Below are 24,736 nucleotides of genomic sequence, written 5' to 3' on the forward strand. Positions count from 1 at the left end.
GTGGGGCTCAATCCCAGGACCCTGGGATCATGACCGGAGATGAAGGCAGAGGCTTTAACCCACTGAGCCACCAGGTGCCCCTTAAACATTTATTTTCAATTGGATATGTTGGAATATAAGAAGTTACTGACTTAAAAAATTATTGTGAAATGTATGTATATAAGAACATATAAAACATACATGTACAGTTTAAAGGAGAATAATGAAACCGATGTCTGCCTACCTAGCTTAAGAAATAGAGCACTGCTAGCCCTTTAGAACTGCTTTTCTACCTCTCCTTAAATGGCTCTCCCTCTTTCCCACCCCCAGGAGACGCACTAACCTGGATTTTGTTATAATTATTAACCTTCTGTCCTTCATAGCTTTACCATACAGGTTTATATCCTTCAGCGATATATTGTCGGATTTTTGTATGCTTTGAGGTATTGGCAGTGGACTCAGGCCGGATCCCTGTTTAAACTGATACGTGTGTGTATGTGTTGTTGACATTCACCTGTTGTTGCATGTGGCTAGTACCCAGTCTGTTTCTCCCTGCCACTTGTTGATGGGCATTTGGGTTGTTTCTGCTTTTCTCTACTATCACCAACATCCTCTCCATGTGAAAATTTCTCTAGGATGTTTACTTGGGAGTAGAATTACAAGGCCGTAGGCTCGTGTGCTCCTTCACCTCCTGTCCTTTCGAAGCCACGTGTGCTCCCCGAAGCCCTGGACCAGAGCATTGGTTGCTTGGTGTCTTCACCAATCCTTGATATCATCCACTTTCTTCATTTTCGTCGGTCTGGTGAGTAGGAGCTGATATCTTACTGTCGTTTAAACTGGCGTTTGAAGGGGCGCCTGGCTGGCTCGGTTGGTGGAGCATGTGACTTTTGATCTTGGGGTTGTGAGTTCGAGCCCCACATTGGGTATAGAAATTATTTTAAAAAATAAAATAAAATCTTGGGGTGCCTGGGTGGCTCAGTTGGTTAAGCATCTGACTCTTGATTTCAGCTTAGGTCATGATCTCAGGATCCTGAGATTGAGCCCCCAGTTGAGCTCCATCCTGGCCCTGGAGTCTGCTTGAGATTCTCTCCCCCTCCCCCTCTGCCCCTAACCACTCCCTGCACTCATGCTTTCTGTCTCTCTCTCTTAAAAAAAAAAAAAAAAAAAAAAAAAGCAATAATAAAAAAATCTTTTTAAAAACTGGCATTTTGATAATTATGGCTAACACTGAATATATTTATGAGTGATTTGTGCTTCCTTATTTATGCACCTGTACTTTTCTTTATCTATTTCTTTCCTATTTGACTTTTTGTCTCTTCCCTCCCCCTCCTCCAGGTGGTACCCTATTAGATTATTACTGATTCAAAAAAAAAATATTGGATTCATAAGTGATCCTCCCACATTCACATTCTGGTACTAATTCTTTGTTTATTATGTGTAATAAACACTTCTCCCAGCTTATGGCTAGCTTTTTCACTATCTTAATCGCATCTTTTCTTTTTCTTTTTGAAGATTTTATTTACTTATTTATTTGTCAGAGAGAAAGAAGAGCACAAGCAAGGGGAGAAGCAGGCTCCCCACTGAGCAGAGAGCCTGATGTGGGGCTCAATACCAGGACCCTGGGATCATGACCTGAGCTGAGGGCAGAGGCTTAACCCACTGAGCCACCCAGGCATCCCCTATCTTTTCTTTTTTTTTTTGATATATTTTATTTTTTATTTATCTTTAATTTTTGTATCTCTTTTGAAAGCGAGGGAGGAGGACTCCCTCAGAATCAACCACTGTTTGGATTTGTTTCCACCATGGACCAATTTTGCCTGTGCTAGAACTTATGAATGGAATCATACAGTATGTACTCTTGTGTCAGAGGCTTCTTTTTGTTTTAAAGATTTTATTTCTTTGGCACAGAGAGAGACACAGCAAAACAAGCAGGGGACACAAGGAGCACAGGGAACACAGTAGGGGGAGTGGGAGACGGAGGGAGCAGGCTTCCCACCGAGCAGGGAGCCCGATGTGGGGCTCGATCCCAGGACCCTGGGATCATGACCTGAGCCGAAGTCAGATGCTCAACAACTGAGCCACACAGGCGCCCCTTGTCAAAGGCTTCTTCCTCTCTCACTTGACATAATGTCTTTTTTTTTTTTTTTTAAGATTTTATTTATTTATTTGACAGACAGAGATCACCGGTAGGCAGAGAGGCAAGCAGAGAGAGAGAGGAGGAAGCAGGCTCCCTGCTGAGCAGAGAGCCTGATGCGGGGCTCAATCCCAGGACCCTGGGATCATGACCTGAGCCGAAGGCAGAGGCTTTAACCCACTGAGCCACCCAGGCGCCCCTGACATAAAGTCTTGATACTTGTCATTGGTGTGAGCTTCCTTTTGATTGCTGTCATGCTCCATTGTATGGATATGTACCATTTACTTACCCACTAGCCTATGGATAGACTCCTGGGCTGCTTTGAGTTTTTGGCTGTTGTAAACAGAGCAACCCTGAGTTCCTTGTTGACATATGTTTTCAGGTGCCTTATGTATTATTATTTCTTTTACATGTTTTTACCTCCGTAGTGTAGTAGAATTGCTGGGTCATAGGTTAGGCCTAACTTTTTTTTTTTTTTTTAATAGTATAAGATCTGTTTCGAAAGCTACTCACATCCTAAGTATACTGCTTGAGTCATTTTTGAAAGTGTACGCTGTCATGTAGCCATCACCCAGGTCAAGGGGTGGGATCTGGGCCCACACTGGGCGGGTCAGCGGGGCTGCCATTCTGGGATCTGACACTTGTGCTGAGTCAAGCAATCAAGGAAACAAACTAGTGGAGTCACTGCCTTTGCAGTGTTGCTGAAGAGACTTTGCAGCCTGGCTTCTTGCCGCTACTAGAGTTCCTGTTTTTTTTTTTTTTCCCACATCAGCACCTTCAGCCTTGCCATTGGTTTTGAGCTAGGAGGTATCCCTCTGGTGAATTCCTCTGTGCTCACGTCAGCCGTCCTGGCTTCTGTTGCTTGCAGCCAAACTGCTAGCCCCCATATTTTAGCGGATTGCACCCCTCATCTTGCTAGAACTCTCTTAGCAGTGGAATCTGCTTTTAACCAATACCTATATTTTTCTATGACCCCATTTGAACCCTTGGACTTCTGGGCTAACAAGGTGAGCTCTCGGACAAGTAGTCACTTTACGTCTAATTAAAAAGTTGGTGGCAAAGCTACTTCAAACGTTTGGGCTTGGCAAATCTTTGTTTTGTTTTGTTTTGTTTTCTTTCCCCTCTAACTTTAAATTTAGTTTGGAGTTTTGGAACAGTTTTCTCTCGGTCCCCGGTGGGAAGTTAATGGAGAACGCTGGCTTAATTTAGAAGATGAAATGTAGGAGTGTGTATGATTTTCTGAACTTCATTTTTGGAAACCAGGTTCATTTCTCTTGCTCCTCCAAGTGGAGCGCTTGGGGGGCCAGAGGAGGGGGAGCTCGGGGCTCTGATCAGAAGGTAGACCCAGAGTCGGGGTTCTTCCACACCATCCCTCAGGGACCGTTTGCCTAAGAAAGCTCAACATCCAAATTGTTCTATTCTAAGTGGGGCCTCATTGAAAGTAAAAAAGGAAATGAAGTCATTTCTGGTTGCTCTTTTAATGTCATTGAATCACACCGATTAGTGATAGGAGACGACCCAATTCCGACTGGTGTCTGAGTTGTCACAGTGCTTGTCCTCCTTAATGTCAGGGTCTGGGAAAGTGTTTGATCAAGGGGCAGGGTCCATGGGTGACGTTTGCCAAAAAAAGGTCAGAGACAAATGTGAAGTCCTTTCTAACCTCAAATGATAAAACCCAGTCCAGGCTGTGTCTCGGGGCAGCTGCCTGAGCGGCCCGCATTTACCGTTTCCATCTGAGGGCCCTTCTGGACGGCCGGTTCCTGCAGCCGTCTCTTCGCGCCAGTTCTAATTTTCGAGGCGCTCTCCTCATTTGTGGAAGCCTCAGCTTTGGGGTCTAGACGTGAAGAGCTTTCTCCCACTGTCTGGGCTTGTTAGGACCTTACGCTTAAGACTTGAGCTCAGCAGAAACAGGCCCTGGTTCTTCCCCATGTAGCCTCCCCCTCTCCCTCTGAAGGATGCTGCCAGGCCTGTCATTCAGCTGCTTGGAGCATCTTGCTTGGCCTGAGCTGCAGGTAGACATTGCTGTGGTAGGTTTGCCAAAGTCATTTTTGCAAGCTGAGCATCCTATGAGGGTACCATACAGAAGACGGCTTCGGCTTACGTAGTTGATGACAGTGATTTTCCAACAAATGGACATTAAGTCTCTTGTTTTCATGTTACCAGTGTACTGTAATAATTTTCCAACAGTGGGGAGAGAAGCACCTCGGATAAAAGGAGCCTCCTCTCATCCTGCACAAAATGGGTCATGGGCTGGGATGGCCTCAGACTGCCTGTAAACCTGTCTTTGGATTTGGGTCCCATGGTGAACTGCATTACCCTCAACAGGGTGATGGGGGATAACTTGGCAGGGGAGGGACCTTGGGACCAAGCAGGCCTTGTGTGGCATGTCAGTCGCCTTCACAGAATTGAAACTTGATGCCTGGGTCCCTCTCTGGGGTCCTCGAGAAGAGGACAAGCCAAGGGAGCTGCCAGAATTCAGTTAGGGACAGACCTCACTTTGCGCAGGCCTGTCTGGAGCATGGGTTGAGGAGCTACTTAGGGTTTGAGGGTTTGCCGCCACAGGTTCCTGCCCTGGAGCAGCCTCCCTGACATCACTCTGAGGGCTGAGCTCTGCGGACTGATGAAGAACATGGGCTCCTAGGGCGTTAGTATTGGAGTCTAGGGCAGGCATGTGGGATGGCCAGCACGTTGAGATAGCTTGGGAGCCGCTGCACTCGGAGGAGGGCTGGGCGGCGAGGAGGGCTGTGTGCTGGGGTGGCAGGGTTAGTGGGGGTGGGAAGGTAAAGTGCCCCAGAGGCTGGCGGGGGGCGGGTTATCCGCAGGAGGCTCATGGGCAGTTGTAGGATTCTGACACTTAGGCGAGGCCAGCAGGTTGGTAGAGCTTCGGAAGCTGAGGGAGTGAGGCTTCAGCAGAGAGGAGGGTGGCCTGTAGCTGGCCCAGAGCCAGAAGTGCCCCGCGTCTGTAGGATGCGGTGGGGACCTAGCATGAGCAGCGCAGAAGCTGGATTGCTTCCTGGGTAAGGGGCAAGGGGCTCTGGGTTCAGACTTAGAGGTTTCATCCTGCCTCTAGCACTCCTCCCTCTGTGACCTTGAAAAGTTGCTTCGCCTCTCGACCTCAGTTGCCTCATCTATAAAATGGAAACAATGAGTCCCTGTGTTGCTGTCGTGAGGATGAAATGAGAAGTCTTGGACAAAGCATTTAGAACGATGCTTGGTATGTGGGTGAGTGTGATTCTTATTGCTAGTAACGAGTTCTTGGTTTGGCCTGTGGGGTGTCCTCTGGGCCTTGGATCCGCCTGCTGGTAGGGTTCATACTCAGACATCAGTGCTATATCAAATTCTGGAACCCATGTACCTGCTCCCTTTCTGTGGAGCTGTGAGCTCAGTGAGTTCGATGTGTCTCTCAGTTTAATCTTCAGATTTCTGGTGGCATCTCCTCTTTCTGCTCTCTGCCTGGCCTCTGTTCTCTTTGATCCCTAAGTATATTTGTTATTGTGTTTAGTCCCCAAGCTGCCTCAAGCCCTCCTTGAAAGAGACAGTTATACATTTTGAATGGATGAGTATAACCTTAGATTATACCTTGAATCAGGGTAACAATGTAAGGCGTAGGCTCTGCCTGCCCATGTCCCTGCCCACTCCTCTTTACCTGAGTTTGGGGGAATCAGTGGAGGCCCCAAGAAGGGTCAGTCACTGGGAACGCCCACCCCAAATCCACTGCAGAGAAACCCAGATTTTTCTGGTTGTGAAGACGCACTCTCAGGCCGTGTTGGGTGTTGGTGAGAGGGTGGTTGGAGGAGGACAAAGATGAGCTCCCATTAACTTCCACTGTGTGCCTGGTACTGTGCAGGTACCTAATCCACTTTGGGCTTCTCCAGCAGCCAGAAGGCTGCCACTCGGGATCATTATCCCAGATGTGGGACTGTAGAATTCTAGAGTGTTTATTCTGTAAGTCTGGAGGAGGGAGGTGGGTCTACCATAGAATCAGTTTGGACCCAGTCGTGGGCCATATGAAGGACCAGATGGAAGACCTTCCCCAGGACTTCCTTGTGTTCCTCAAAACTTGCCAAGACATATGTCTCAGTCATCTCTCGCCACAATATTGCCGCATAACAAACCACCCAAAACCCACCAGCATATGTCAGTAAGTGGTTATTCCTCATCATGGGTCTTTGGTTTGGGTGGGGTCTGGCTGACCTAGGCTGCGCTCAGTGGGATTTGTTGACTTCACGCTGGGAGTTGGGTTTAGGTGTGTTCCATGTGTCTGATCATTTGGACCAGTGACCATCAAGGTATGTTTGTGTCATGGTGACAGGCAGGAGTACAAGAGAGCGAGCTCAGGGGCACAAGCACATTTCAAGCCTTCTCTCACATCATATCTGCCAACATCCCATCAGCCAGTCCCAGGCCATGTGTTCAGTCCCAAGCCAAGGGACAGGGAAGTACACTGCCCACCACAAGGCCATGGCAGAGTGTGGCTATCTTATTCAATGACTGGAAGTAAAGAATTGACCCCAGTAACTCAGTCTACCTTGGGATGACTTTCATTCATTCACTCTAAATATTTTTTTGAAAGACTACAGTGTGCTGTCACTGTGCTGCCTCTGGGGATAGAGCAGTGAACAAAACAGTCCTGGTTCTTGCCTTATGGAACTTCTAGTGAGACACACACACACACACACACACACACACGTGCGTGAATGCACTCAAGAGCTACTTCTGTTGTTAATTGTTTAATTACAGTTGTAATCATCCCTACAAAAGAGAAGTAAAGAGTGCTGGGGGGCATGTGCAAAAGGGCCTGACCTAGTCCAGGGAGGAGGAGATGGTTGAGCTCAGAAATGAAGGGCAAGACTTAATCTGGCAAAGGATCCCTGATAAAACTTACGGCTGACTTCTCATCAGAGACCATGAAAACCAGGAGGCAGTGGGGTGACAAAGCGCTAACACAAAAAAGACCGTCAACTAAGAATTCTACATCCAGAATCAAATCTATCCTTCAGAAGTGAAAGAGAAATTAAGACATCTCAGACAAATCAAAACTGAATTAGTTGCTGTCAGCCATGCCCTACAAGAAATACTAATGAGAGTCCTTCAGGCTGAAATGAAGGACACCAGACAGGAACTCAAATCCACATGAAGATATCAGGAGCACCTTTAAAGCTATAGATGTATTTTTTTTTTAATTCCTTTCTTTTATCTGCATAAAGCAATAGTTATAAAACTGTGTTGACAGGGTGATAACCTTAAGAGATGTAGTTTGCATAGCAATAACAGCACAAAGGAAGGGGGAGGAGACAGAGCTCTATCATAGTGGAGTCTTCGTATGTTGTTGAAATTGATTTGCTGTTAATCAGAGCTAGATCATTTTAAGTTAAAATGTTAATTGTTATCTCCAGGACTACCACTAAGAAAATAATTTAAAAATATGTGGTAAAAGAGAACTAAAATGGTATGCTGGAAAATCCCTATTTAACATAAAAGAAGGCAGTCATGGAAGAATGTAGGAATAAAAAGACATGACATAGAGAAAACAAATAGCAAAATGGCATAAATCTTATCCATAATTGCATTAAGTGCAAATGGACTAAAAAGTCCAATAAAAGGGATTAACAGGATGGATAAACCCAACTCTATACTGTCTACGAGAAACACACTTTAGATTTAAAGATACATGTCAGTGGAAAGTAAGGGAGTAGAAGAAGATATACTACATTAGCAGTAACTATGAGCGAGCTGAGATGGCCACGCTGATAGCAGAAAAAATGTTTAAGACAGAAATAGTGACGAGAGACAAACAAGACATTTTGTAATGTGCATACGTTACTGTTAACTGATCAGGAAAACATGTCAATTATATATGCACCTAACAAGGGACCCCTGAAATACTCAAAGCGAAGACTAGCAGAGATGAGGGGAGAAGCAGACAATTCAACAGTCATAGTTGGAGCCTTCAAGGTTCCAAAGTAGTAGATGGACTGGGGCAGACCAGACCCGCAAGGGAACACAGGGCTTGAACAACCCTATCAACCAGCTAAGACTGACAGCACACCTCCCAACAGAAGCAGAGTCCACGTTCTTCTCAAGGGCTCATAGAGTTTGCTCCAGGAGATAACTGTATCCTGAAATAAGCTTCCTTAAATTTCAAAGGATCAAAATCCTTCAAAGTATGTTCTCTGCATACAGTGGAATGAAATTAGAAATCAGTAACAAAAGGGAATTTGGGAAGTTCACAAACAATGGAAAGTAAGCATGGCTATCTATCTAGCCAATGGGTCCAAGAAGTCATGAGAGAGATTCAAAAATACTTCGAGATCTAAGAAAATGAAAATACGACATGTCCAAAGTTCTGGGATGCAGCTGAAGCCGTGCTTAGGAGGAAATTTATGTTAAAAGTGCCTGTATTGGGGTGCCTGGGTGGCTCAGTGGGTTAAAGCCTCTGCCTTTAGCTCAGGTCATGTTCTCAGGGTCCTGGGATTGAGTGCTGCATCAGGCTCTCTGCTCAGCAGGGAGCCTGCTTCCTCCTCTCTCTCTCTGCCTGCCTCTCTGCCTACTTGTAATCTCTGTCTGTCAAATATATAAATAAATAAATCTTAAAAAAAAAACAAAAGTACCTGTATTAATAAAGGAGAAAGACCTCAAATTAATAATCTTCCACCTTCAGAAACTGGAAGAAGAAGAAACGAAATCCAAAGTGAGCAGAAGGAAAGAAATAATAAAGATTGGAGCACAGATAAACGAAAGAGTAGAAAAGGCCACCTGTTACCATTTATATGAAAAGTCCAGAATATGCAAATTCATAGAGAAAACAAGGGTGGAAAACAAGTGGTTGTTGGGAGGTTGCTGAGGGGAGGGAAAATGGGGAGTGAGTGCTGGGAGGGGGTGAGCTAGCAGGGAGGATTTGGGTTTTATTTTCAGAGCAGTAGGAGGCTCCTGGAGGCTGGACCTAGAGAGTTCCATTTTGGGTTGCATTTTGAAGAGCTCTCTGTGACCTTGGAGGAGAACGGATTGGAGAGTGTCATCGGTGGTTTTGGGGAGGCTTTTGTATTTCAGGGAGGTTATTGTTCAAGGTTCCCCCCGCTAGATGGAGCCAGACCTCCCCGGCCACGACTGGAACCCCCGTGGGTGTTCTTCATCAGTCCAGAGACTGGCTGAGATCTCCTGGCTTAACGTGTGGTCAGGAACGGACCTCATATTCATCCGGCTAACAAGGGCTAGGTGGTTGCAAGCAGTAGCCATTGAACAAAAATGGGAATTTCTTGCCAGGTCACTGGAGTATCTCATGGAAGCTCAGGCCGCTGGAAGGGCTGAATCAAGCCCATGGACCCAAGGGAAACACAGCAGCCCTCTCTCTGACTAGTGTTTGCTTCAGCCTCATGTGGCCTCTTGTTTCCCACCGCACACGATCGTTTTCTTTCCTGGGTACCCACATGGGGAAAGTGGGCCCTCCACCAGCTCCTGGGTTTACAGCTTACTCTTCCAGAAAGCAGTTGAGACTCAGCTCATTTCCCAGATTTTCAAGGGGAAGGATTTCAACGTCCCTGCTTGCTCGGGACGCACCCCCCAGAGGGTCCGTTGGGCCTGAGGAGGCTGGTCACAGTGTAAATGCTGGCTTCTATAGCTCCCCCACCCCAGAAGACAGTTGGGCAGCAGTGGTAAGGTGGAGGAGGGGAAGGGTCATCAGATAAAGGCCAGGTTCTTTTACGGCAGAGTGCATCCCCAAACCAGACACACACACTTGGAGTAACTCGCTGCCTAGGACTGGTCTGCCCCCAGGGATAATCTACACGAGACCTTCTTCTGTCACTTGACCTGGTTTGCAGATTCATTCTTTTTTTTTTTTTAATTTTATTTATTTATTTGACAGAGAGAAAGATCACAAGTAGGCAGAGAGGCAGGCAGAGAGAGGGGGAAGCAGGGTCCCCGCTGAGCAGAGAGACCGATGCGGGGCTCGATCCCAGGACCCTGAGATCACGACCTAAGCCGAAGGCAGAGGCTCAACCCACTGAGCCACCCAGGTGCCCCTGCAGATTCATTCTTGATTGTCCATCTCCCCTACGCTTTTTGGCCTTTACTTTCAGCCTCTGGCTGGGCCGGGAACGTTCCAGAATTTAGAATTCGTCTTACCACCTTTGTGAATTCTGTCCGTTCCCACAGTAAAGAAAGACCTAACCGTTCCCCGGTAATTATCACTGTCTCGTTTTCACCTGTTACTTGAAACTCCGTGGCACTGAATTCGGGTACCTCCAAACCCTGGTGGTTGTGGAGTAAATGGGCCTCTGATTGCAGAGGCCAGAGGAAGTGCATGTGACGTCTGGTGGGAGGTGTGCGTGGGTGTCGGCTGCCGGTGACCTCACACTGCCCCATGGTTTCCAGCCTCCGCTCATGCTCTTTACCTGGCCTGCAGGTGGTGCATGGGGCCTGGAGCCCTGGTCCTTGGCACCAGGGGGAGGTGGCAGCTGCCAGTTCCAGCCCCAAGGAGTGTGATTGATCTGCACGGTGCTTTTTCTCTGGCTGTGCGAAGCAGGGACTTGAAGTCTTTCAGTGAGGCGCGGTTCTCAGACACTGGGGTGGAGGGAAGGGAGGGACAAGGAAGGACTCTGCATACAGATGTCGGCTCCAAAGGCTCAACTCTTGTTAAATGCCTCCAGCATTTGTAGGAAGCTGTGCAGTGTGGCGTTTTCTTGCTCATGGCTGGGTGCTGGTTGCCCAGAATATTCTTTTTTTTTTTTTTTTAAATTCTTTTTTTTTTAAAGATTTTTTTTTTTTAATTTATTTGACAGATCACAAGTAGGCAGAGAGGCAGGCAGAGAGAGAGGAGGAAGCAGGCTCCCTGCCGAGCAGAGAGCCCGATGCGGGACTGGATCCCAGGACCCTGAGATCATGACCTGAGCCGAAGGCAGCGGCTTAACCCACTGAGCCATCTTTCCAGTGCTGATAATGATGCCGGTGGCATAAGCTGGGGGCTTAGCGCTGATTAGCAGTCAGGAACCTCTCCATTTAGTCTCTGTTACAACTGAACAAAGTAAGTAGGACAGATTGTTTTATATGCATTCAGTAGTTGGTAAAACCTCATGTTGCCCGGCGAGGGGCGCAGTGGTGAGAGTCGTTTTTCTCCTGTACTTCCCTCACTGCTGGCCCGAGCTGGGACTAAAGGCCCAGCCTCTCCTCTCTAATCCCAGACTCTGTTCACAGCAGGGCGTGGGGGTGATCTGAATGCTTTTGTTCTTCATTGTTTTCCCCGTCTTCTGCCCATCTCTCCCTGTAGGCCTCCATCTGGCTCCATGAAGGAATCCAGATGCCCACGGGAATGTAGCTTTCTCTCTAGATCTGGAATATAGACAACATGTAGAAATGTGTCTTTGCAACAGAAACATAAAATAGGTGTTATATGTGTCAGATCTAGAAGAGGGTGTGTTCTGTATACTTAGGTACATATGTTTGTGTCTGTGTGTATGTAATTAAATAGAAACCTGCAAAAGCAAGATCAGGAAAAATGTAGATTAACCAGAAGGTCAGAACCAGGGAGAGAGAATACACACTCAAGCCAGAGAGCTGTGCACAGTCGGCTGCCTCTGAACCACAAAGTTAGCTCTGAACTTGTGAGTGGTCAAAGCAGGAAAACAGTATTATTTGCACGGTCCATGTGGTCCATAAGGAATAGGATACCAGTCACGGGGGGCTACTCCAGGCCATTAGATCTACAGGAAATTTCTTGCCTGTGTGGTCCTCTATGGGACCGCAAATGGTACAGAAAATATGGGACATGGTGGCGTACTCCTGCTCCCGTGGGCAGATGTCACTGACTGGTGGTGGCCCTTGCCTGCAGAGGCCAGACAGAACCTTGCCATCCTTCTAGCATGTGCTCTGGGCAGCCATTACCAGGGCTGTGCCCGCACCGGGCGTGTTGGCGGTGTTGGGAGCCACAAGAGAGCCGTGAGCGGAGAGCCACATGCTCTTGCTGAGTGCTGCCGAGATGTGACAGAGGTGGGCCTGTCCTGTGTGCACCGCAGATCTGTTTGCTGCGAAAGCCCTCTGGGTACCAGTGACCTGTCGGGGTGAGAAGAGGGGATAAATGCATTTGCAAGGACACGGACACACCAGCAGTTCCTGACTCACTCTAGCCACTCACTCGTTCCCCAGGTGTTTAGCAAAGTGTGCCTGGCCCACCGTCCTCTCCCTTCTGGGGCCCGTCACCACCTCCGAGATGCCCTCCTCGACTTCCTCTACTTTGGAGCTCAGGAACCGTGCACTTTTCTCTCAGCCCCCATCACAGCTGGTACCGATGCATTTATTTGCACTGATTTGTTTGGTGGCTCTGTTGCCCTCCAAGACACGAGCTCCAAGCCAGGGACGGGGTGTGTCTTGCTCACGCCCCTCCTATGCCAGCATAGGCTTGATACATCATAGGTGCCTGGTGCATAACTGTGGCGTGAATGAGTGAAAGCACAAAGGTGAAGCAGGTGCAGGCTTTTCTGGGTGAACCGGCATAAGGGAGCCAATGCCCAGCCCTGAGGGGGGTGGGGACAGTGTCCGAGGGGGCAAGGAGATCAAGGAAGGCTTCTGGGTGTAGCCCCACTGGCTGAGGCTACAAGGATGAGGTGGAGGGAAGGGTCATCCAAGGCCTGGGGGCAGGGAGCTGAGGCACAGAGGCAGCGCTGGAGGAGGGAAGGGCCAGGATTACTTTGGGGTGCTGTAAGGGCAGTGGCAGGGGTGGGGAGCTAGCTGCTGGAGCAATGCGCAAAGGCGACTGGGCAGCAGAGGGGAGGGCAGCAGGTTTGTGGGTGGAGCAGGGATGGGGTGGGGGAGGGACCTCAGGCAGGCTGGGGCAGAGGGGAGGAGGGCAGGAAAGATCAAACCCAAGTGGATGCAGGAATAGTGGAGGGAGCCTTTGCTCCTCAGTCTTTACATCCTGCTTCTGCTGTGCCTGTCAATCCTTGGGGAACCCCCCCAGGCAGGCTCTGGCTCTCCAGACCCCAGCGTAGCCCTGGTCATGCCTGCCGCCCCTGCTGGCCTGGCCCCACTCTCTGGAGGCGCTTTGTGCCTCTGGTTCACTGCATAACGCTTCTGCCCACACATCCAATTTTATCTTATCTATTGCTTTTAAAGATTTAAAAAAATTTTTTTTCATTTGCGAGAAAGAGTGCGTGAGAGAGAGCATGAGCCAGGGGCGGGGGGTGGTAGAGAGAAACAGAGAAACAGAGAAGCAGACTCCCCGCTGAGCAGGGAGCCCAACTCGGGACTCAGTCCCAGGACTCCGGGATCATGACCTGAGCCAAAGGCAGATGCCTAATGACTGAGCCACCTGGCCTCCCCACCCCACATTTCCAGTTTTAAAATGGAATATGTACTGATCATATTTGTAGCATTTTTAAAAAATGTATTTATTTATTTATTTGACAGAGGCAGAGATCACAACTAGGCAGAGAGGCAGGCAGAGAGAGAGGGAGAAGCAGGCTTCCCACCGAGCAGAGAGCCTGACACAGGGCTCCATCCCAGGACCCTGAGATCATGATCTGAGCCGAAAACAGAGGCTTAACCCACGGAGCCACCCAGGCACCCCTGGGTGTTCTCTTGCACACGGCTTTTTTTTAATGCCTTTATTTTCCAGGAACAGATTTATTTTACTGATTTCCCCCTCTTCTGCTTTTTAAGGTGTTTTTCAGTCACTTACATAAAGAGCTTTTATTTCCTATTTATATTAAGTATCACCTTACCCTCTTTCATATACGAGTCACTCACTTTGTCCCTTTCAGCCTCCTTCTTGCACATCTTACCTATGGATTCATGAAACAGTTGGGTTCCTACTTTCATGCTCAAGCCTGTTCCGTGAGGTTTTGACTAAAGAGGGTGGGGACAAAGCAGTGACGGGGGCCTTTTTGCTTGGGATTCCCACATTGCAGGATGATGCTGGATTGAGAGAGGCCAGAGGGGGCACACACGCCCCACATGTTAGTGTGGAAGGTTCTCGAGTCAGCACGCAAGACTTACTTCCTTGCCGTTTGTTCTAGCTGCACTAGTCTGGTTGCCCTGGCAAATCTGGGGCTGTTGGGCCTGGCAGGTAAGCCAGAGTCTGGGAAGATCTGGGACAGCCTCACATAGCCCTGGGGCATGCAGAGTGGGTGAACCTCCTGTAGTGGCTTGGGTGGATCCCGAGGGGGCAGACCAGTTGTGGGGGGACAAATGGGGAGGCTGCCACACCATCCAGGGGCCAGGGAAGAAGCCCACAGTGGGGTGGGGGGCTTCCTCTGGGCATGCGGCTGCTGCAAAGGGCCCAAGTAGGCCTGGGAATGAAGCCTGGGCATTTTGAGGGGAAGCAGCCACTGCCCTGGCATCTCCAGGCTAGATTGCTGCTGGCACAGCCCTCCACAGGGGCCGGTGATCTCTGGAGCAGGAAGCTCCTTTCTAGGACATTTCTGTTAACATGTTAACATGTTAATTCATGTCAAGCTCACTCAAATTTGTGTATACGTTTCCGCTCCTTCTCATTCCTGGAGAGGTGCTTTACTCAGGACTCTTGATTACAGCTGACAAAGACCTGACTTAAACCAGCTTGAACATAAAGGAGACTCTGTGGACCCGGCAACTTGGAATCAGGGAGGTGGTTCAGGCATGGCTGGATCCAGCGACTGACGATGCCATCTGGGTGATTTACCTCCATCTCTCAGCTCAGCTTGTTTTCATCCTTAGGCTGTGGTGGCAAGATAGCCACTGGTCATCCCAAGCCAACATTGTCCTCACAGCTTACTCTCACTGGGAAAGAGTGTGTTTCTCAGTAACTCTTGAGAGAACCCTGGGGAAGGACCCACAGGCCCGCCCAGTCCTGTGCCAGTCACTGTGCTCAAGAGGTGGGGATATTCTATCTGGTTGGGCCCAGTCACGTTCACCCTGAGGAGGGAACGTGGGGCCATATAGTGTCTGTGCGGACCCCTCCCCCAAGGACTTGTGGGCATGATTTTCCTTGGCCTGGAGGAAGACTCATGCGCAAAGACGGGAATGCTGGACAGACGAAATGTATGCCTGGGCCAGCCTCTGCCCACCTTCAGGATGAAGGACCAGCTGGTTCCCAGTGTACCTGGGGATGTGGCCGCCAATTCCCACAAACTCAGAGACAGCTGTGTCCCGTCCTCCTGCGTGATACCACCAGTGTCACATACTAGCTTTCCCCAACATTGTTAGCTATGGGAGCTTTCCTTGAAATAAAACCTTCCCTGAAAGTCCAATATAGGGAGCAGAGGAGTGCTGTGTTGCTCTGGGTTGGGTTGGAACACACTCTCTGTATTCCTTCCATTCTCCATCAGCAGCCCTGAAGAGGTGGTGTGACACCCCAGGGCTCCTTGGAACCCAGTTTGAGAACCTCTTCATGATGCTCTCCAACCATCCCTTTCAGTGGCATCTGCTTTTGTTCTCCATGAGGGATAGGTTGCCAGACATGGTGTTTTTTTCTTATCAAGACAACCTTTTTTCCTGTTGTTAACTTGTTTGCACTATGAAAAGGTCAAAAAGGAGATCCTTGTCATCTTCCCACTGTAGGCAGGTGTCAGCATGTAACGGCCCCTGGCTACACAGGGGCTCACTCAGTATCCTTGTCTTCCTCAAGCTATATTTGGGAGGCTGTTCCGTTTATGGCATTGGTCAAGTTATCTGTTCCTTAGTTTACCTTTTTCTTGGGGAAATACACCCATACTTATGAGATGTCTCATGCATGACACTATCTAGAACGAGGTTTTTTATTTATTTATTTTTTTAAGATTTTATTTATTTGACAGATAGAGCACAAGCAGGGGGAGCAGGAGAGAGAGAGGGAGACACAGGCTCCCTGCAGGGAGCCCGATGTGGGGCTCGATTCCAGGACCCTGGGATCATGACCTGAGCTGAAGCCAGATGCTTCACTGACTGAGCCACGCAGGTGCCCCTAGAATGCATATTTTGGCTACCTTTCCGTGAAAGGTACCCTTTCTAACAACAACAACAAAAAATCCTTGAAATTCATAAAAGTAACCAGACTACAAAAATAATACAAAAAAGACAAAAAGATTATAACCATTCCCAAAGGAGGTCTCCCTCTAATAGGAAGTGTCCCTAGTCTGTTCACAGAAAAGACTTTGTTGTCAGGGAGACTGGTCACCAGCAGACCGGCTGTGGGCTGCCTTTGTCCCAGCTTCAGTCCACTGGGAAGAATCCAGGCCTTGGTTTGGCTCCAGCTGGGGCCTCCCTGCGGCTGCCACTTATTGACTTAAGTCTGAGTGATTCAGATCTTCCTCTGGGGTCACCCCTGACAACACATGGTGGGAGGGAGAGTCACCTCCCGCTGGGGTGCCACCAGGGCCAGGCGCCCCCTGCGAAGCCTCTCCGGCTCCTGGTAGGTGTTTTGGGGTCTCTGGCTCTGAGGGGACAGGTAGAGGACTTTTGTATTTCCTGGAACCAGAGGCTCAGCTCATACAGGGGTTTTCCCAGAACTCTGCTAAGTCCCAGGGCTGGGTGTGTGTGTCTGGGCTGGAGAGTGTGGGTTAATGGTTAATGGGAGACTTGCTTCTCTGGGTTGGGTTGCCCAGGTCCTGCTGCTCTGGAGGAAGAGAAAGCAGGGGTCTCCCCCACAACTGCCGCAGGTGGTGCTGCTGTGACCGTCACTGTCTATACCATCGTCCAAGAGACCCGGCGGACAGGAATTGATTTGGTGGGCAGAGAGGATGTGTGTTTCAGTAGAGAGTTGAGCAGTAGTGAGCCCAAGGCGAGGCAGAAAATGGGACCCATTAATACGACTTGAGCTAATTGAAACATTTGGTTTGATAAAATATCTTTATTACACATGATGCTGTCCATAGGCACCAGGAAAGAGGCGGTAGGCTCTTTGCCCACAACGTGCTCACATTTGGAGTCAACCAGGACAGGCCTAGAACAGGTCCCCAGATAACTGTGCGACAGGGCCGGAAAAACCAAGGGCCATGAGAGGCAAAAATAAATCGCCAAGACAGCATTTCTTGGGGTGTGATTGTAAGTACATAGTAATTATTAAGTACATTATATAGATGAGCATTTGAAACACTTAATGAATTATGTATTTATTTTCATGTCTATTAGAATATAACTTTGTTTTCTTCAGTTGCCATCTGTTCATGGCAAATGATATGGTTTTCTTTCTTTTTTTAAAAATTTATTTATTTTATTTATTTATTTATTTTAAGATTTTCTTTATTTGACAGAGAGAGAGATCACAAGTAGACAGAGAGGCAGGTAGAGGGGTGGGGGAAGCAGGCTCCCTGCTGAACAGAGAGCTGAATGTGGGACTCGATCCCAGGACCCTGAGATCATGACCTGGGCCAAAGGCAGAGGCTTAACCCACTGAGTCACCCAGGCGCCCAAGATTTATTTATTTTAGAGAGAGAGAGTGCACATGTGCACGAGTTAGGGGGAAGGTCAGAGGGGGAAGGAGAGAGAGAATCAAAGCCGACTCCACACTCAGCGCAGGGCTCCATCTCATGACCCTGAGATCATGACCTGAGCCAAAATCAAGAGTCAGACTAGGCACCCTGACATGGTTTCCTAGTTAAGGTGGAGATACAAAGTTTCCCTTGAAAAGAAGTAGAAGCGAAAGAATGAGTGGATGTTAAGGAAAATATTAAGTAAAGACTAGTGCGGGGGCTGCGTGGGGATAGCAAGTGGCACTAGATGCCCGAGGTTTGGGGACAGTGTGCTAGAGGACTTCAGAGACCAGGAAGGGAAAGGGCTTTCGGGAGAGTCAGGAAGCGTGGGGGGAGGGTGGTGGAGGAATAAGATCCAGCTAGGGCAAATCTGTACTCCCAGGTCCTGAAATGTGTGTTCAGATCTTGGTAGAATTCATTTCATTATGAGCCCTGTGGGGACTGGAGGGTGGGTTTGGGTTATGCCGGAGAGAGCTGTCAATCTGGGTGTGGTCTCCGAACTTCATTCAGGGGGCAGTAGGAGACATTGAAGGTGCTTGAGGAGGGGAGTGGTTCATGACTGCCCTTGAAGAGACTCACCTGTAGTACGTACCAGAACTAGAAGTAGGCTGACCAGTCAGGGACCTAAGTAAAGAGAGTATAAGAGGCCAAACTAGGGCCATGGCTAAGGGCAAGCAGCCCAGCTCCCCAGCCTGTCTCCTGCTGTTTCTGGCCAGCAGCCTGGAGAATCTAGAGAGAGGCAGGTCTAGGGTGGACAAACCAAGGCTTGGTCTCTGTGTGGGGAGGCAGTGGGAGCCAGGCGAAAGTGCAGGTCGTGTGCACAGAGAGGCCTGGAAGAGGGGTTCAGGCCACCCCTCCCAGTTGGTCCCAGTGGCCTCTTCTTGGTATGTCCTGGCTGAGCATGGAATGTTCTGGAGGAAATGGGTGGGGACAGCTGAAGGAAACTCCTCTCCAGGCCAGAGCACTGAGTTCCTGCAGGAGAAGGAAGCAAGCATTTTCCTGGCCTCCAGCTTGGCCCAGGCAGCGTGGCCGATAGCCCTGGGCAAGGGTTTCGTTCAGCCTGCAGTCATCTGGGCCAGTTGTCTTATTTAACTCTCCCATTTCTTCCTTCTAGTGCAGAGAAGCTCACCAGGTGTTCAGAGACCAGCTTGGTTTAGAAAGCAAGGGTTTTTTTCTTTTCCCCCTTGAGGACCTACTATGTTCCAGGCACCGTGTTTGGAACTTTGAGTTAAACAGAGTTCATCTGGGACAAAACCTGTTGAGAAAGGATGACTGCCTTCTTCTTCTTCTTCTTCTTCTTCTTCTTTTTTTTTTTTTTTAAGATTTTATTTATTTATTTGACAGAGAGAGAGATCACAAGTAGGCAGAGAGGCAGGCAGAGAGAGGGGGTAGCGGTCTCCCCGCTGAGCAGAGAGCCGGATGCAGGACTTGATCCCAGAACCCTGAAATCATGACCTGAGCCAAAGGCAGAGGCTTTAACCCACTGAGCCACCCAGGCGCCCCTGGATAGCTGCTTCTTTGTGTGAAAGAGGGAAAAGAGTGTGGGGAAACTGAGCTGGTCCCAAATGACACAGGCTGTTCGCTGCAGAGCCCGCTTCTGTATACTTGCTGGTGAAACTTTGGACAGGGTCTGTAACTTGGAAGAAGCCAGTCACTGTCTGCGTGGGGTACAGCCCCCCACAGCGTCCTGGGCACATCTGTGAAATCCAGCAGCGCTATAATGGGGATTCTGGGAGTTATGATACAGCAGAGGTGATTGTTTTCATTTTAAATTAATTTTAATTAAAAATTTTTAAAAATTATTTTAATTTAAAAATAATGAGTATATATGGCCTAGCATGGGGATTTGACATCAGAGGTAGTTCATCCTTGAGCTGGCTGTTTCTGGCCACACTCCCTGACCTTGGATGGCAGGGGATTGCAGGGGGGGGTTTGGGGGTCTATGTTCACTCTCCTCTATCATTAGCTTCACTTAGGTGAAGGCCCAAGAATCAAGGTGCACTTTGCTCTTTTCCTGGGCTCCTAGGAGGTCCTGGGATCTCACCTGCTCTGACTTGGTACCCAAGAGCTGTGTGTCCTTAAGGCCTGTGATCTTAAGTAACAATCTCCTGAGTGACTTTCCAGCTCTGAAATTCACAGAGGTCTCTTCCTTTCTGGCAGTCCTACCAGGAAGATTGTCTTCCTGGAATGCCGGCCTCATGCCTGCCAAGTCCCTGCTTTTTCCTTTCTGTCTCTCCACCGGACTCTTCTGTCCGAGGCCCTCCGGGGCTGCCGCAGAGGACCCCAGCAGCCCTGCTCTTGCCTCTGCCGTTCTTGGTGTGGCCCCCGCGTTCGTGGAGTCCTTGTCTGGTTCACTCGGGATTCCTCCTGCTCAGGGGCGGCTGCCCTGGGGATTTGCAGCGAACAAAACGGAGCCACCCCCACCCCAGGATCTTACAGAGATTAACAAACAAAGAAATGCACACGTTCAAATTGTGATACAGGCGGGGAAGGAAAAGCATTGGGAGCTAGCGTCTGTCAGCCTGGCAGCCGTCTGCGATAGGGCTGTGTCCCCATGTGGTGGGGACACAGAAGACATTCGCGGAATAAAGGCACGAACGAACAGTACGTGCTTTCTTTCCTTGTTTGTGATCGGGGATGATAGCATATCCGTAACTGACACAAAAACATTTTGAAGGGTCTGACGTGGTCTACCAACTTAATTTTAATCCTAGTAGCAGATTTCCCACAGATGAAGACCGGGGTGTCATGTTTTTTTTTCCCTCTGTAGAAGAAAAGTAAAAAATTGTTCTATTAGCATTTGATTTTAATGGTTTTAAGTTTACAGGAAAAAATTGTGTGAAACATAGGGAGGGTTCACACATATCCCCTTCCTGCCCCCAGTTCCCCCCTCTTACTAACTTCTTGCATTGATGCGGTAGTACAGTTGTTACAATTGATGAGCTGGTATTGATACATAATTATTATTTTTCATTTTGTTTTAAAGATTTTATTTATTTATTTGAGAGAGAGAGTGAGAGAGAGAGCATGAGAGGGGAGAAGGTCAGAGGGAGAAGCAGACTCCCCATGGAGCTGGGAGCCTGAAGTGGGACTTGATCCCAAGACTCTGGGAGCATGACCTGAGCTGAAGGCAGTCACTTAACCAACTGAGCCACCCTGGCATCCCTTGATTTATAATTATTAATTATATGCCTGTATTTTACATTTAGGGGTCACTCCTGGTGTTGTACCTTGGGTTTTGACAGTTGTATAATGACAGACGTGAGTACATCCACCATTACAGTATCCTATAATAGTTTCACTACCGTAAAAATCCTGTGTTCTACAAGTTCATTTCCTTTCTCCCCCAACACCTCTGATCTTTTTACTGACTCCATAGTTTCGCCTTTTCCAGAATGTCACAGAGTTGCAGTCATACAGCGCATAGCCTTTCCAGACTGGCTGCTTTCACTTAGCAGTATGCTTTAAGTTTCCCCCATGTCTTTTCATGGGCTAAGCTCATTTTTATTACTGAATTTTATTTCATTCTATGGATGTACCACAGCGTATTTATCTGTTCACCATCAAAGGACGTGTGGGTTGCTCCAAGTTTTGGCAATAATGAATAAAACGGGCATAAACATTAGTGTGCCCTTTTGTGTGTGGATGTAAGTTTGCATTTCTTTGGTAAATACCAGGGAGTGGAATTGTGGGGTCACGATTATAACTGAAGAGTATATTTAGTTTTGTAAAGTACAGCCTTCCAAAGTAACTGGACAGTTTTGCGGTGAGTAAGATTCCTGGGGTGCCAGGTCACTCAGTCAGTTAAGCACCCGACTCTTGATTTCAGCTCAGGTCGTGATCTCAAGGTTGTGAGATCAAGCCCTGCATCAGGCTCTGCACTCAGGATGGAGTCTGCTTCTCCATCTCCCTCTGCTCTTCCCTCTGCTTGTGTGTGTCCTTTCTCTCAAAAAATAAATAAAATCTTTAAAAAAAAAAAAAAAAAAAAGGAGAGTGTTTCTGTTGCTCTGCATCCTTGTCAGCATTTGGTGTTTTCAATGTTCTGGATTTTTGACCTTTCTAATAGGTATCTCATTGTTATCCTAATCTGTGATTCCTTAAGGACTTGATATTGACCATGTTTTCGTATGCTAATGTTTGCCATTTGTGTATCTTCTTTGATGAGGTGTCTGTTCAGATCTTGTGCCCATTTTTTAACTGGGTTGTTTTCTTATTTTTGAAAAAAATAGTGTTCCCCCATTTGGAATCTTATTCATCATCTCTGACTTACCTGAAAGGATAAAGCAAAAAGACTGTGTGTGTTTATGTGGGGGTGATTGACTTCAAAACACATGTAGTTCTGTTTAGTGTTGAGCTGTTGGGATATTCTTGAAATTAAGAGCTTGGGCGTTTAAGTTCGAATTCCGGGCTTTGTCACTTATTGAATGTGTGACGTTGGGTAAATCATTTGTCTTTATGAGCCTCAGTTTTCTCACCTGTAAAATGGGCATGTTAAAACCTGCTGTGAGGGGTGCCTGGGTGGCTCAGTTGGTTGTACATCTGACTCTTGATTTTGGCACAGGTCATGAACTCAGGGTTGTGGGATCAAGCCCTGCATTGGGCTCTGTGCTTAGCGTGGAGTCTCCTTGTCCTTCCCCCGCTGTACCCTCTCGCTCACTGTCTGTCAAATAAATAGATAAATAAAATCTTATAAAAAACAAAACCCTGCCATGATTTGCCAAAGCACTTGGCACCAAGCCTGACAAATAAGTAAATATTCAGTAGGTGGTGGTTCTTCTAACAGGTAATCAACAAGCATGCCTTTCACTTCTCCTGTATGATGTTTTGTGTTCCCTTTGTGTCCTAGTCTTTGAGACCCCAGAGCAGGCAGGGTGTGTGTGCGTATGGAATGCATGTCATGCCCCAGCAGGCACCCGCTTCTCGGCTCAGCCCTTCCCTGGCCTCCTCTGACTTCTCTCGTTCCAAGCCCCAGACTTGTTGCACTCGCCTGCTCTTGACCACACCTGCTATGGGCCCTGTCCCCTGAGCTGCTCTTTCTCCAAGCCTGGCTACAAGCGTAGACACCCCAGGTCCTCCTCCTTCTGACTTCTCTGGGGATGAACCTCAGGTCCATTTCGTCTGAGTGAGTTCCTGCGGTTGGCAGTGAGAAGTCAGGAGAGCTGGGAAAGTGACCGGGTGGACGGTGGTGTCCCAGCAGCGGCTGCAGGCTGGCTGGCTCCTGGCTCCATGAGACATGGGCGTTGGAGTTGGCTCCTCGTATGGCCTCACCAGTGGGTCCCGACAGGTCTCTTAGAGAGGCAGTGTGGCCTTTCCCTTCCTGCTGGAGGGGGACTTGCTGCTCCCCAGGCCTCTGCCCTGCCTGGAAATGACATCCTCTGGACATATCCCACAAAACGGAGTGGAAGGCCTGGGAACCATCTACCTTCTGAGGTTCTTTGTGCAGAGGTCAGATACGTGGAAAGACTGGCCACAGGCAAAGGGCAAATTCTGTGAAATGTTGCTCCTCCCTGCCAGGGAAACACCGCTCCGTAGTTGCAGTCATGGTGGGGAGGGTGGATATATTATTCTGTTACGAAGTGACCTCCTTCGGTCTCTGAGAGAATTGAGTTAAGGTTTTTGTGGATTTTTGGAAAAGATTTATTTATTTTTTTATTTTCCAAAGAAAGTGATAGTGAGCCAGTGAGGGAAGGGACAGAGGGAGAGAAAGAACCCAACAGCAGACTCCCTCCTAAGTGGGGAGCCTCACACAGGGACTCAGCCCTGGGACCCTGAGATCATAACCTGAGCTGAATTCAAGAGTCGGACGCTTAACCAACCACGCCACCCAGGTGCGCCCATGGTCAGTGTTAAACGAGGTGTCAGCAGGCATCATCGTCATCTGTTCAGACCCCTTCCCCAGAGTGCCCCACTTGTACGCCCCGTACCCACCTCCCACTCCTTGCCCCAGACTGCTTCAGGTCGCTCAGATGAGCTCAGCCGCTTGAAGGGGCAGGTCCAAAGATGGCGGTCCTCCACCCCAAGGAAGGACCTATTAGTTCTGTTTGGTACAGTGGCATTTCTTGATGCCGCCTCCCTGCATTCTGCTGGGTCCTGGGATCTCAATGCTGCTAATAATGGGCCATGGCAGTGACGGTGAGGGTGCTGGTGGCCGAGGTGGTGGTCCAGCGATGGTTGTGATGGTGGCCTTCACAGAGAGCGCATAGTGTCCCGGTCCAGTGCTGGATGTCTTATCCGCAGCATCTAAATAAACCAGAGCTTCTCCAACCTGTGCTTCGACCTTTTCAACTGGATGATTTCATATTGTGGGGGGCTGGACTATGCCTTGTAGGATACTTAGTGGCATCCTGGCTTCTGCCCACGGGACTGTAGCCAGTGGCACCCCCTCCCCCTGCCTTGTCTCCAGAACGCGCCAGATGTCCCCTGGGAGACAAAATCACCCTGATTCAGAAGCACTGATCTAATTTCTCAACAGCCCCAGGAGACAGCTCCTCGTTTTACAGATGAGGCTGCTAAGGCCTAGAGAAATAAAGGAGCTGTCCAAGGTCACCGAGCTCATAATTCACAGGGCAGAATGCAAACCTGACACCTGATCCAAAGAACAGACTTGTAACCATTGCCCTTTATTGCTCGTCAGAAAAGGCAAATTTGCGTGCCCTTCTACGGGACTACCTGGGAGTACAGGACCAGGTTGGGCCTGCGTGGTCAGCCTGGGCATCCATTGCCGAATTCATTTGGAACTAATAAAAACAGTGGGCTGCTGCTCATTTTCTGCCATGGTTTGGACCCAAAGAGCTGAATGTATTTACATGGAGACTGTCTCCACAGGCCCCAGGCCTCTGCCGTGGCAGGGAAGTCCCACTCCTTCTCCTTCCTCCAGGCAGCCCCGTCACCTGCAGACCCTGTAGGGAGGAGGGGGGCATGCAGGTACAGTTTTCAGCAAATGGGGCCCCTGTGCTCCTCTGCTTTCTCCCACTGAGGCTGTGAATCTGGGCTTATGGATTGAGTGCCCAAAATACTCATTCGTAATTTTTCCTTTCCTTTTTTTTTTTTTTTTAACAACAATTCATTCTGAAAAATTTTAAATGTAAAGCTGAGTCAAAAGACTTTTACCGTGAAATCTGACATACCCACCGCTTAGATTCTATTATTAATATTTTACTTCTCTTCTGGTTCCCTTTTCTGGAACTCGGGTCAGCGTCATCTC

General features: G+C 48.6%; 1 protein-coding gene across 6 annotated transcripts in view; it reads left to right on the forward strand.

Annotated features, from left to right (window-relative positions):
• The first annotated feature begins 604 nt into the window (after nucleotides 1-604).
• The window catches only part of RPH3AL (rabphilin 3A like (without C2 domains)), a 130,514-nt gene continuing 106,382 nt past the window's right edge, over nucleotides 605-24,736 (forward strand). For 4 of the 6 annotated variants that reach the window (XR_009347930.1, XR_009347928.1, XR_009347931.1 and 1 more), the window contains exon 1: nucleotides 16,313-16,472. The gene's annotated coding sequence lies outside the window, so the exon portion shown is untranslated. Of the gene's footprint in view, nucleotides 782-16,312; nucleotides 16,473-24,736 lie in introns of those variants that run through there. The other 2 variants (XR_009347929.1, XM_059148390.1) reach the window with 2 other exon arrangements.

This window comes from Mustela lutreola, chromosome 15 (genome assembly GCF_030435805.1).
Source record: "Mustela lutreola isolate mMusLut2 chromosome 15, mMusLut2.pri, whole genome shotgun sequence".
Lineage (NCBI taxonomy): Eukaryota > Metazoa > Chordata > Mammalia > Carnivora > Mustelidae > Mustela > Mustela lutreola.